Source organism: Hirundo rustica, chromosome 1 (genome assembly GCF_015227805.2).
Source record: "Hirundo rustica isolate bHirRus1 chromosome 1, bHirRus1.pri.v3, whole genome shotgun sequence".
Taxonomy (NCBI): domain Eukaryota; kingdom Metazoa; phylum Chordata; class Aves; order Passeriformes; family Hirundinidae; genus Hirundo; species Hirundo rustica.
In genome coordinates, this window is record NC_053450.1 from 112432100 (window position 1) to 112446905 (window position 14806).

Consider the following 14806-nt stretch of genomic DNA (forward strand, 5'->3'; position numbering starts at 1 on the left):
AGGGATAGCAGTAAGATTTTAAAAGGGAGGGTGTAAAAGTCCCACATAAATCTAATTAAGTAACATGCCTTTGGAAACCTCTGTCCTGGATCTTGTCTCTTTTACTGCAAAATTGTTGTAAATGGCAAAATGCAGGTTACACAGAGGGCCTTCTGGAAATCATACCCACGTTCCTGCATCAGTCTTTGTTCTATTCTTTGTTATCCCAAAGATGCTTTAAGACTATGCTGACAATCTGCCAGCTGTTCAAAGGCTCACATCAAATTTTTATGTATCTTGACATATTTTGTCTAAAAATAAATGCAGATAATAACGATAATTTATCTTCTCTGTGACATCAATTGACAGGTAACTTTTGGATGCTCCCCATTAATAATTCTGTATTTCCTGATAGTCTCGTTAAATTATGACTTGTTTGTTATCTTAGCTAATAGCTTGATAATAACTGTAGCCTAAACTAATTAACTTTGTGATAAAATTTGGTAAATTATTAATGAGTATCTTCAATACAGTGATGCATGCCAATCTGTATTCATATTCATAGCATTCTTCCAATGACTCCTCTTCTGTTTGGATAATCCTTCCATTTTGGCATCCGCCTGTGTGCAGTAAATACTCACATATTAACTTTTGATCTTTTAATCCATCTATACCCTTGTATAATCTGGTCTTTTTGGTGTGTCTTTTGAAGATAATGTACAAACTATCTTTTAACTCTTTTACCTTCCAATTGATACGTTCCAATATTAGTTGCAATCCAGTCTTAGTAGTTTATGTGGGTACATCTTGTGTAAGAAAATAGAATGTAACAGATTTGCTTAAAATCTCAGATGTCATGCATGGTAGAAAGAATCTTTTCATGGAACTAAATAGCAATGCACAATGATGTAACAGTTCCTAATGAAATTACACTGTTTAAAAAAAAGAGTGGCTGTATTTTTTCAAAGGAAAATGTAAAGGAAAAATGTGGGTTTTTTATTGCATGTAGAACAAAATAGCAACCAATTCATAGAGGAAGTCTTTAACTACCTTCTCTTTTGACTGCATTTTGTCAGGTTGTTGAAAAAAAATCCGTACACATATGTTCAGTGTAAACCTTGATAAAATTACAATGAAAATTCCCATATACTTAGTTCATCTTAGGAATGCTTCATCTTAGCATTGCAAGCCTGCTTAAGGTAAACTGTTCTTTGAAATATCTGACTCCTGGGGACCATTTTGTGATGAAAGGTACTGCAGATGTCCCAGGTGATATTTCTTCCCACTGTTGACACGCAGCCCATACTGGGAGGTGCCCTGAAACACGAAGAGGCATTGCAGAAGGAACAGAATGTGAGAAAGGTGAGGGCCTGTGCAAAGAAGAAATTTGAGTTCTGGAGGAGAAGAACTGGCCAGTGTGGTAGGAGTGGGGTTTGCACATGGGACTCATAGAATGGATAAATACCTTGAACAACTGAGAGAGGAATCAGTCAGCTTCTGCAGGCAGAAGGTCAGGTCAGGCAGACCTGAGAACTGAGAAGATAGGAAGAGCTGTCAGACTATGATTTTTGAATATTTTACTGAGAACAGAAGAAGTGCTTATGCAGGGAGGACTTTTTCCTCAAGAAAACAGATACAGGCAACTCACAGAAGAAGGAAAGCAAAAGGAGAGGAAGTACTTAGATCTGGCCTAGCAAAACATTGTTGATGATACAAATAGCTGAGAAGAAAGAGTGGGAATGTCTAGGAAGGAGACAGGGATTGATATGAGGAATAGAATAGGATGATAGTGAGATTCAAATGTAGAAGCAGAGAGTGGGAGAAAGGGCTTAGAAGAGCAACGGGCTGCATAAGACAGGACAAGAGGCAGTACCCACAACAGTCTGCTAAACTAGAGACCACAGTTTTTCCAGGATAACTCAGGCTGGGAAATGCAATGCCCATTGGTATTTGACATGCTTTCTAGTGGATTTCAACTTAATTCTGTTGTTAGTTATTCTTGATACCAATCAGAGATCTGTGTTGCAGATCTAGATGTGGTATATGATATAAACCCACATCATAACTATGTGGATTTTTAAAATAAACCTAGAGAATTATGCATTTACATACACAAATAACTATGAAGTATTGATATTGTAAACCCAAAAGTCTTTTAGAGTTAAAAATTTCCAGAAGACTAGGATTGCCTTTGCAAATAATTGCATGCTTGCGTATAATTTTTATCCATGGGAACTTTCCCTTATTCACTTCACAAGATGAAAGGACTCATTGAGTCCACATGGATGCTATGCTGTGTTCTATTCACATTGCTCGGTTTTCTGGCCCAGCATTTATTTAGTGTACACTATACCAGCTCTATTATTCAAGCTTCAGAATATTCAAGCTTACTAATTTCCATATTGGCATCTCTCTGACATTGTTCAGTACACTGAGTGCTCCAGGAACATGAATTAATTTATTTTCACAACATCCTTCTGCTTCTAATATTTGACTAGTTGTAAGTACATGAATGTTTGGTTTTTTTCTATATATTCGTGTGTATAATTTTCAAGTATCCTAACACAACCTTTAAGGATCATGTGGTTTTTAGCAAAAACACACTTTTCCTCTTAAAAAAAGTGGAATTACTATTTGATCTCTCCCTCTCTCTTTTTATAGACATGAGAACAAAAACAGATAACTGTGTATCTTGCAGGCTTATTCAATGTATTGATCTGTGTGAGTGTGACATGTCAACTTTTACATGTCTTACATATTTTACTACATGCTTCTGTCTTATAAAATTGATGTAGTTAAGACTTTGCATTGTCAACTTTGTTGTCAGTTTATTTATTGAAAGATGATTTTTGTGGAAAGTTAAATTAAAACACTAGTTCAGGGGTAGGAATGCTATTAATTTGAGAAACTGGACATTGATAGAGTGGCTGAAATTTATATTCAGCAATTAGGGTAACAAAAATTAAAAAACTTTTAAAAGTTTTAAAAAGTTCTTTCAAACACTGAATTGTTCTAGGAGCACAGTGAACTAGTGGGACAGTAGGAAAATTCAGTCATTGGAATTTTTTGGTAGAACTACTCAGAATCACAGGAGATTCCTGCAGTGCAGGTATTTAAATTTAGTCATCCAAACCAAAAGGGGCTTTGAAAACCAAGCAACAGGTTCCTGTTGCTCACCCAATACAGTTTTCATCAGCAAGAGTTATGAAAGAGTCACTTACATATTCTTGACTCCTCACTGCAGTCTGTAGAGCAATAGGGGAAAAGTAAGTACTAGTTCTCTGATTCCCTAGCCTGGAGTCAAATCCCAGAAGTAGAAATAAGTGAGATTATAATGGCCAATGGAAATAATTGTGGACAAAACAAGAAACAGGAATTATTAACCTTGCCCACGGGATCTCAGATGATCCTAAATGTCCTACTGTTTTCAGAGAGCATAAATGTTCTTGAGCATATCAAGTTTCATCAAAAGTTGTTCATGAAGCACAGAGAAGAGCAGAGGAAATTATTATCTCATAACTTGCAGGCCAAGCCATTGAAATTTTAGCCTTTGAGAAAGAATGTAAACCAGAAATAATATTTCAATTTTTTTGTTTGTTTGTTTTTAAGCTTCCCGGGAGTCCAGTAGTATGCTCTACCATTTAGAATGACTGCTAGCTGAGAAATGCAAACTAACAATTTATGAATGATACAGCTGCAAGGTGTTATCACAAAAACAAGGAACATTTTATTGCCTGATAACATGCCTCAACTTTAATTCATCTGTGAACAGATCACTACCAAGAGCAGCAGCAGCAATGAAAAGGCTTCTGGCTGAAAGATCTAAGTTGCATAATATGTGAAAGCTGTGTAGCTTTTATCACAATTTAATCTCAAGCATTATCTGTATACCTGTTAGAGACTCCCACCTCAATAACAGCTTAATGCCCTATATGCATGATCCACAACTAGAATATATTTTCATGGTGGATTTTACAAAAATGTGTTTTGGTTTCATAAACGTTCTAAAGTACAACAGAATGCAATTACCTGTTTGCTGGAAGACGAGAAATTCCATATTAGTTCAAGAGCTGTTTTATTGAGCTGTGTTCGATATCTCAAAGCAGTCAGAAGTTTTGTTATGAGATTACACCAGGCACCCCTAGCTCCAGCACCTTAGCAGAGAAAATGGGATGCCCAACACCTGCTGCTTTCCGCAGTTTGGATGTTGCTGCTCAGTATCCATTCCTGCTCTCTGAAGAAACTGTTTACATCTATCTCAAAAGTTAGTGTAGCTTTGTGTGTATGGGGTTTGTAGTACACACGTCTTACTAGGCTACTTAAACTGCTCTCTCCCCATCCCCTGTCCCTTTTTTGCTGTGAAAAACTGGAAATTAACTATAGCAAATTTGCTCAGCTCACTTCAGTCAGAATGCCTAAAAATCATCAGTGATGGTATTTCAGACTGTATTCCTATGCGTAGCTTTACATCTTGGTGTAACTTCCCACAGCAAAGAATGGCACACAAAGCCACCCTGTCCCTGCATGGCAGAGCTGGCATATCACATACTGATGACACAAGGTGCATCTGATTTAATTGACATTTGAACCTGAAACTCATGATGATGTCAGGCAAAGCCTTGGTCCTGGGAGTAATGCCTCCTCCTCAATGCAGACAGATCTCACATCTGAGAGGTCACACACAATTACCCTGGAGTCCTTGACTCTGAAGCTCCAAATAACACTGTGGAGCTCTTGAAGAAAAATAAAGTGTTTGAGCCCACAGAGGTGGGTGGTATTCCCTATAGGCATATTCTCACCTTTATTGTTGACAGGCAAGAGGTCTCATAATTTATGTGAGAAATGTTTTAAGCTCTGTACAACATCAGTAATCACTACTGCTGTTCTGAAGGAGGGTGGGGAATATTCCTAGGCAACACACCCTCTCCTTGGAAGAAGGCTCAGAAGAGATGGGCACAGGTGCTTTTAAGCTCATGTTACGAGCTATTTAGAGTGATAATCAGATTACATTCACATTAACAACAGAGGGAGGGTGTAGTGTATACTGCAGTAACGCTAAGCTGCATTGCAAACCGTGGACATAGAGAAGATAATACTTTGCCTTTCTCCTGTTTTTGAATGACAATGACAGTGTATGATTCCTGGACACGAGTCATAAAAAAGAGCATCAGTCAGCATGATTTTCAGGCTCTTTCTCATTTCCTGTAACAAGCAGAAGCAGTACTTTGGAAATTTCTGTTTTCTTTTGAGTTGGAAGATATTTTTTTCTTAGATCGTTACAGTTTCACCTTCATTTCCCTCATGCTGTTGGCTAGTTTCGTTTTTCTCATTATGGCCAAATCGAGTCCCTTACCAATTTCTCAGTCTTGCAGGGATACTGATGTTTCAGATTCTGGTGATGAAAAAGTATTTCACCCTTAATATCCAGATCACTGGGTCATTTGGCTGAATTAATGGAAACAGAAGTAGATGAATGTGAGAAAACGCAAGCAGCAAGGCAGAAATTCATGCAGTGAGTTAACACCCCTTCTAGCATCCATTTCAGGCATCCATATTTATCCATATTATCTTCCCACTCTTTTTGCTTTGCTTTGACACAGATCGTGACCATCAAGTGGTATATAAGGCATATGCTGTTGTTTTTAAGCATAAGCATATGGACAGTTATGTAATCTTTTTTAGTGCTAGTTGGTTCTTTTGGCCAAATTCCCCTGAACTTCTGCTGTCCTATTTTTAGCGTATGGGGGAGAGGCATGTAATAAAAGAAGTTTGAATATATCCTTATTTATACCTCTTAATTTATGTAAAATACAAATTATTATTGTACTATACTAAGAAACCAGTTTTTGGTTTATATTAATTAATCAGCTTTTTGATAAATTAATTAACAGTGAAGTGAAATTAGCTGGTGTGCTTATTGAATTAGTTGGTCATCAAGTAAGTGCTATCGACTTGAGAGGAGGGTAGACTAAGTTTAAAAATGCTTGAACTGTCCCTCAATAAGGGTGATGTTACAACAGCCATGAAAAAAAGCCATGTTCACAGTCATAAAATCACAGAATTCTTTTGTTTCTGCTTCTGGGCCAAATTGCATTTTGAAAGGAGGAATATCTTCCACTATAGGAAAGTCAAGAATAAAATTCATTAATATATTAGCCAATTTCATAATTGCGGAAGCTTTTTACTAATGCTATTCACCCACAATCTGCAAAACAAGTGGTTTGTCAGCAAAAAAGGCACTGAGACTTTCTTTTTTTTTTTTTTTTTTACTAATGATCGTATTCAAACTGAATCTTTTTATGAAGAGGTAATTATTTGCATAACACTAGATATACTGATTAATTATTTCAGTCTGAAACTTATAATCTGAAGTGACCTGACCCTTAAAAGAAAACTTTTCTCTGCACAAATAAGGTTGAATTCAAGTAAGGTATTGAATACTCTATACAGAAATAGATTAAAACTGAATTGTTAGTTTATTGTATTTGGATAAACTAACATTTTGATAGCCATTAAGAGAAAATGAAGCATTTAATTAATTTATTTGCTGTTCTTTCCTTATGTAAAAGTGACTAGCAGTTGTGTCTTTGAATACAATTTGGTTTTCTCTCTGACCACTGCTTAGAGAGCTGGTGCACCCAGATTTTAGGAAAATTTATATAGCTTTTGACAGAAGCACAAAGTGATGACTTGGCACACGGCAGACAAAGGACAAACTGTTCAGTTGTGGCCCTACATTTATTTTAGTTCAACAAGTAAACAGGGACACAGCTTGGACTTTGCTGATTAAAAGCAAAATTAAAAAGCCTGAAGCTGCATTTGACAGTGTTCCAATTTGTAACCAGCTCAACACATGGGATTCTGTTTCCTTTTATTTTGTGGCTTCTGGCGTCCCCATGCAGAATATTGCTGTTTCATTGTGGCTTTGTGTATTTTCTTCCCCTAGGAGAATTTATTTATTCCTCTTGATTTCCTACAGAGACTTAATACCCCTGCCCAAAATCCAAGATATTTGCAGCTTGCCATATTGTTCCTTGTTTCACTGCTTCTGCCTTTACCATCTGGAAAGACCTACCTCTTCCAGCCTTTGCTTAGGTGAGTGCTTTTCAGTGTGAGGGATCAGAGTCGGTGGAACTATGCATGTGTGATGAGTAATCCCACAGGTGAGGATTTCCAGGAGGTGGCTTCAAGGCAAGTGTTTTGCATATCTTCACATTTCCTTTGCTATTTTTATCTCATATATACCCTTGTGTGTCCCTTCTTTGTGTCTTGTCTGAATGTGCTTCAAGCAGCTTTGCTCTGTAGTGCAGGAGGCAACACAAAGTTAATTATTAATTTCTGATGATTAACTTCATCTACTTCAAGTACCTTTAAAAATGTGAATACTATTAAAAGCAATATAAATCTATTACAACAATAAATTTGCTTTCAGTGTATCTTTATTTTGTTCTTACTTTAGTATGTCTTGAAGGAAAATTTGGAAGTGGGAATTTCCTTGCCATGGATTATTTCTCAAATTACTACAGTTTTATCCATTAATAGCTTTGGGTTTTGAAATTTTTATGCTGTAGATTTTCCCAGTATTAAAATTATACAAGTTTCAAACTTGCTAGGCCCTGAACATCTCTTTCTAGAACAAATATGTCTTTCGTTGGTTTCAATAGAAAGCTTGTATCTTCTGTGTGTGGTAACAGCATTAGATTCAAATAAAGTGTTGAAAAGTCTCTGGCTGAAATTCCCAGTCTTAGATGAAGTGGCCAAATAAAATGGGTTGGATTCATCACTGTGATCAACAAGAGGTAAGAAAATGCTGGTGGAAAGTCTGTGGTCAGCATGGAAATTTAATATAGCACAGCTAAGCTTGTAATCAACAGCAAAATTATCAAAGATGTTTTTACTCTCTTTTCCATTTAAGGTGTCTTGTTGTATTAGCTGGCTATGGGAATTAAACACAGGTCAAGATGAACACAGGCTAGCAGAGGTCAGAAAAACAATCATCTTCTGAAGTTTTGCCATTGAATATGACTGAATAGAAATTCTTGTCAGTGAAAAAGAAGGTTAATCTCTGAGCCAAATGTAGTAGTGAAGTCTGGTATTTTCTGAGGCAGAAAGATCTATTCATTTGACACTAACTTGCCTATGAATTTTCTGTATGTTATCTAGAAGAAAATTGTTACTGTCTTTTCTACTCCTTTAAAACAAAAGTTAGTTCTGGAAGGGCAGAACTGTACCATCCAATATGATTTTAGCTTCAGATTCAGAAGCATCAGAGTGGGCTAGATCCTGTTTAAAACAACTTTCTTATGATTTTTTATAATTATGATAACAGGATTTCTTATAAGGAAGCTGCAAACATCAAGATCTTTTCTAAGCAGTAGGTGGCAGACTACTCCCAGTAATCCTTAGGAAGCTGTCACTCAGTCCTTAGTGCCCATGGGGCTTTAGCTAAAGGTGATGGGAAGAGAGATAGATGTAAACCTGGGGAGATACCTAGGGTTCAGGCAGTCTACCTAATTTCACAGACCATGCCAGGGATACTCGAGTCAGCACTTGCCAGGCGAGGGGATGTTGTTCCTACATGCCCTGTGTTATCAGTCCCTAGAGTAACTGGCAGTTACCCTGCCCTGCAGCAGCTGGGTGACCTCGATCTTGTTTTGGAGAATTTGCCACTGTTGACGGGAAGCCAGCGCTGCCGTGGCTTTAACACCTCTACACAACAGTGTGCCTGTAGTTTTGTCACCAGTTGGAAATCCCTCTTAACTCCAGAGACCCCAAGGAGTTTTTTAACCAAAACAGAGTTTAACACATGGAATTATGTGTCTGGGGATGTCTGTGAATACACCACAGCCTCTGCAGATCTTTACACACACAAAGTAGGTTCTGTGCAGTACCCAAAAAGCTGGAACCCAGTGTGGGTGTTGTGTGGTTTTGGGGTTTTTTTTGTGTGTGTGGTTTTTTTGTTTGTTTTCTTTTCTTTTGTTTTGTTTTGTGCTTATCCTTACCTAAATTATATTAGGGTGGAACAAATCTTTTCTCTTTATAACAGATTTTATTTTGAATTTAAATTCACCTTGAGGGGTTTTCTCAATGCCCTGCTGCTAATAATTAATGTATTTAAGGATGCACTTTATGCCTTGGCTTTTGTCTCATGTATTTTATTTCAAGAGATGCCTGTGGTGCTTAAACAAACTGCCTTTCCCATCACTCTTGTTTCTCATGCCATTATTTTGCTGACTGTCAGAGACTCTATCTAGTGTATACCAAGACATTTCATTACCTAGAACTAGGCTCTCATATCAAAGTAGAAAACTGTCCACAGTCTGCTGGAAACCACACAATGCAATGGTTGGTAAACACTTGGGGGAGCTGCCCATCCACTATGCAAAAGTGTTGGATCTGATTTATGGAATGATTTGCCTAGCATTCACTAGATTATTTAGAACTTGTTTTGTCACCAGAAAAGATTTGAAAGCAAAAGAATCTAAAAAAAGTAGACTTTCATACTAGGAAAGGCATTATAAAAGTACAAGATAACCAAACATTATGGAATTTTTATTTTCATCAAGACTATGCTAATTTTAGCTGCTTATATATTTAAACTAACTGTTGAGACTCATCCTTTAGGCTCTGCTGATGATTAATGGGGCATTCCATGGACATGCAGAATCACACTCCTTTTTGGTTTGCTTTCCTGCTCAGGCTGTGTTACGTTTCTACTGCATGTTTTGGCTAGACTAAGATTATGCAATTCATCTTCAAAATGCTTTCACTTGCTTTTCTCTTCCTTAAAACATGATGGAATTTCTTTAGAAATCATACATGATGAAACATAGATTTTCTGAGTTCCTTTCCATGTGTCATGTTAGCTTGCTATCAGTTTTACATCAGTTGCTTAGTGTATAAATGAAAGATTGATTGAGAGTGGGGTGTTGTCCAGCTATGCACAGTTTCCCTCCTTCCTCCCTCCTACGCAGTCTTTCAGAGTAAGGGGAAATCAGGAGTGGTCTTGTGAACTTAAAAGGTCTCAGTGAACATGTAAGCACATGGTGGAAAACAAAAACGTCTCTGAGATGAGCAGAAAGAGTAGCTTCAGGACCACCCCAAACATTTCTTGACAGAAGAGCCCATTTTTAAAATTTTTATATTTTATTATTAGAAATCTCCCAAACTCATACCTATGACGATTGTTATAGTATTTCCAGTTTTCTTAAAATTTACTTGAAACAAATAAGAGTCTGTAACATCCTTCTGCACTGCAATGCAGTTCTTTTAAAGTTCATCATTGTTATTTCAGGATACACAGCTCTTTCTTGAGTAGTCAAGACCTATCATCATCGAGAGCCTCATATTAGACTTTGTGTTTTCTCTGATGACAAATACAGATTACATTCTAAAAATACATCCTAAATCAGAGAGATGCATCATTATAAATAACGCAGTTAAGAAGATTCAGAGGATTGTCTGCACTCTCCAGAGTGGCAGTTACTTCATTGAAATAAAGAAGAAAGTTTGTTTAGAGTGCTCAGTCTGCTTTGATAATGCAAGCTGTGGTTATGAAAATCTCCTAACATTTTGTTCAGAGTTACTTGTTTGAAGCATCACGTGAATAAATATTAAGTAATTGTACTCTGGCCTGCGATTCTGCAGAATACAGGATTCTTCTTAGGGATCAAGTCAGGCAGTCATTGATGACAACAGCACTTCATAGTAATGAATGGTCTTTACAGAAGGTTGGTATTCAAACCATAGTGAAACTTCAACCAGACAACCAGACCAAGCAGCCCAGCTAGTGATTTGCTTTTGGTGTTTTTTTTTAATAGTATTGATATTACTGAATGTATGGTCAGAAAGGGAGAGAGATAAGTCAACAGAGACTATACTTGGTGCATACACTGAGGTTCAGAATGAGGAGTCAAGGGGATTAATGACTCATTTGGTTCACATACATGGCCAAATATTTTGGTCATTAAAATACGTAAAAGTAAGCTTATAGTCCTCATTGTACTGCTGTCCTTCGCCTCTATCCTATCAGTAATTCAGAGGTGAGAGCAAATAGCTTTGCAAGAGTAGACAGCACAGTAACTATGCTGGAGATGGGCTAACCACAGCAAAGCATGGTTTAGTATAGCCTGTCTTTTCCAGATCCTTCTTTCTAAACATTTAACTGAGTGAAGTGAAAATTAGGCTTTCATTTAGTAAAAGGAGACTTCTATGTGTTTATTTGTTGAAGAGTATTCCAGATTACTGTGCTTTTTCATTTACATGTTCTTTTACCAAGAAAGAGAAGTCTGTTGTGGATAGTGGAATTGATAAAGCTCTCTTCCAGCACCATATTACAGAGGATACTGAAGATTCTCATGTAGAGCTGCTTGTATCAGTAACAAATGAGCTCATCTATATCCAGCTGTAACATGCTGTGTTTGAATTGTTAATTTGACTGCCCTGGAGGAGTTGGCCTGTATTGTAAAAGAATTTCTGTATGTAGATACAACAAGTGAAGAAGCTATTGAACAAAAAGTACAACAGTAATTCACTAATCACGTCTATTTTTAACCTTAAATGCACGTTTCAAAAATTCTGAACAAGGTATAGGCTTCAGATCTGCTTCAGCTCTTGCTGGTTCCCGAAGAGCAGCCAGGAGAAACTGTAAGAATGCCTTAGAATGAAGGAGCTCCACTTCCAAGAAGTACTGACACTGTCCTCAGAGTATTATGGGTATTATGGGATTTTGCTAGTCTGCCTGTAATTATTGATCCAAATGCTTGTGTATTGGAGAATGGAGAGCTTACCTGTTTGGACCTTAAATTACAGTCCACATTTATTCTCATCTTCCTAGAGAAAAGACTTTATGATCAGACTGCCTTTTACATACTTTTCTTTCCATAGTTTTAGTTTATAGGGTAGATGAGCTAGGAGAATTGCTGTGCCCTCTGAAGTCAAGGGCTCACTGTAGGAAGAGAGCAAGAGATTTAGCTGCTGTAAACAGAGCACAAAGAAATTACCTTTTTTCTTTCATGCACATGACTGCATGCATAAATATATACAGAGACAAAGCCAGGACAATTTATTTTGCCTCTATCTACTTTGAATTGATAAATGGCATTATTCTGCTCTCTACAGATATTTTAAAAGACCACTGGAACCTCAGTCTGCAGGATGGAAAAAATTGATAATGCACTGTCTCAGGAGAAATGGTAGTGTCATTCTATTAAGAGAAGTTACAGAAATTAGCAAAACAGGATTTAGTATTTTGAACTGTCTTTCCAACTGTACCTGATCTCCTACATGTGATCCTGCAGGTCTTTCCAGTGCTCTAATCCCTTTGGAGGTGAAATTGCCTAGTCATAGAGGAGACCATGTAATGTAATAGTTAAGTGATATGCTATTATTTCAGTAGCAACCCAGGTTTATCTATTTGAGTATTAATACTTGGCAATTTCTGATGAAGAAGCATTAGTCTAAATTAGTCTAAATCAATAAAGTTAGCTGTTTATAGGTAAATTTCCATCTTTCATCCCCATCTTTATAAGAAATGCAATAAGGATTACAGTAGTTTTAACTCTTCTGTGCCAAGAATAAAATGCTATGCAATATTGCTGACATCGCCTCAGCATGGATTTGTGTGGGCCAAGGCTATGTGCCTAAGAATAAGTGTGTTTCTACTCTCATCATCACTTTCAAATTCCAGCATGGTAAATCATTAATATTCTTTGTAGAGTACAAGTTCTAGCTGTTTGTTTTGTTTTGTTTTGTTTTGTTTGTTTGGGGTTTTTTTTCCTTTTTTTTTTTTTTTTTTTTACCCAGAGAAAAGTTTAGAAACATACCTCTTGTATTTTGGGGTTTAATCCAGACTTAAGAACTTTATGACTGAATAGATATTATTATTATTATTATTATTATTATTATTATTATTATTATTATTATTCAGATAGAGTGCATTTGTCATTCTGCTTTCTTACCACAGCTAAGAAAATACATTACAGTGAGAGGAAATAATGTCATTTGGATTCAAGGTGTCTACATTACTGGTACAAGTGAACATGAGTGCTCCTGGCTGATATTAATCTGGAGGTCAGGTGCCTATTCTGTGCTGACCCACTGTGTGCAATATTCAGGCATGTGAAAAAAGAAGTTGCCAAATAAAATCAATTCAGTGAGAGGAGGTAGTTGCTTTCTGAGGCAAAAAGTGCTGCATGTGCACTGTCTACCATAGGCACCAGAAAACCCTGCTGCAGAGCGTCTAGTTGTTACTGTAATTATTGTAGAGACAGATGATGTCACTACTAGAGGTCAAATTGAAGAGCTTCATGTCATCAACTTTATTCATATCAAAGCAGAAGTGCTTTCAAATCTGTTCCTACACAAGCAACAAATCTGAACATTTACTTCTGTTTGGAAATTCTAGATGTACTGAAAGCTCCATTGTTTTTCAATAAGATAAAATGGCAAATGTTGAATTGTTTCTTTAAAGTACTTTATTGCAGTGCCACAAGTTGCTTGGAGACAAGATATTTTCTAATCACAAACAGTCTGCAGATTATACTAAGCAAATTGTAAATATAGCTGAAAAAATTAAAAAGCTATGAACTTGTCTACATGTACAACCTTTTAGTTCACTGGAGAAATTTTACTTGATTTAGACACAGCAAGACAAAACATCTCTCCCATAAGTGAGATTCAGGGTCGTCTTTACTAAGGTATTACCTCTTTAATGTACCCTAATTAATTCTGAAGTTAAATCATCTGAACCTGTAATCACATTCTTTATAACTTGTGTTCACTGGATCCTTTCTAAAAGTGCATATGCATTTTCAAGTATCTGTTACAGAAAGGTGTCCCTACAATAAAACTCCTTCCTGACAGCTCCTGCTGCAATAAGAATTGCTTTATCTTTTGATATTCTTCGTTACGGCTTAGGCTTGAGCAGCATAAACCAGACAAGATGTCTCAGACACTTCACATTTTGCTTTCCGTCTGAATCTACTCCTTTTTGTAAGAATCTATCTTGGAAAAACATGTCCCATTCTGCTTCTTGAGAAGTGCAATTGACTGATTTTCTAGTATTTCAAAACTGATTCTTACTGCACATTATCAGTTGATACATCTTCATTTGTCAAGCATCTGACTTCCTCTAATAAAAAACATAATTTATCCTTAAGTGGGTACCAGCAGCACTATGGCTGTGGTAATGCAGAGCTCAGTATCAGGTAACCACTGACTGTGTATATATTTATGTGTGTGTGTGTGTGTGTGTGTATATATATATATATATATATATACACATACAGGAGCCAGGATGAGTTTTGCAGTTTGGTCCGAACTTTTTTTCCCCCACTGCGAGTACACTTCTAATGGTAACCAAGCCACCTCAGGCTTGTTTCCTAGAGCTGCTTTAATACATTTGCAGTATAGATATTCTTTCAAGTTTTTGCATGAGGATCAAAATTACTTGTTACAAGCTGAAACTTGTAAATCTAAACCATCTGATTTAGGGACAACTTTTCATCTTTTCCACAGCTTTGCATCAACTTGTTTCACAATTAAAATCCTGAACATGTAAGACTCAAAACCACCAGTTAATGATGATATTTCCTAAAATAGATAAAATGGAAATGTCATGGATATTACTAAAAGCTTTTTACTGAGTGAGAAATAATTTTCAAAAGGTGGGCACTTCAGTAGCTGAAGTTATTACAAGAAATGCAATGTTTGGGAAGTGCTATATTCCCACAAGCATTTGTTACTCTGACTTATATTATTGAATATATGACATTTTGTATCACTATATATAATTATATCACATTTCAGCTGTAATATTGAGGGCTGA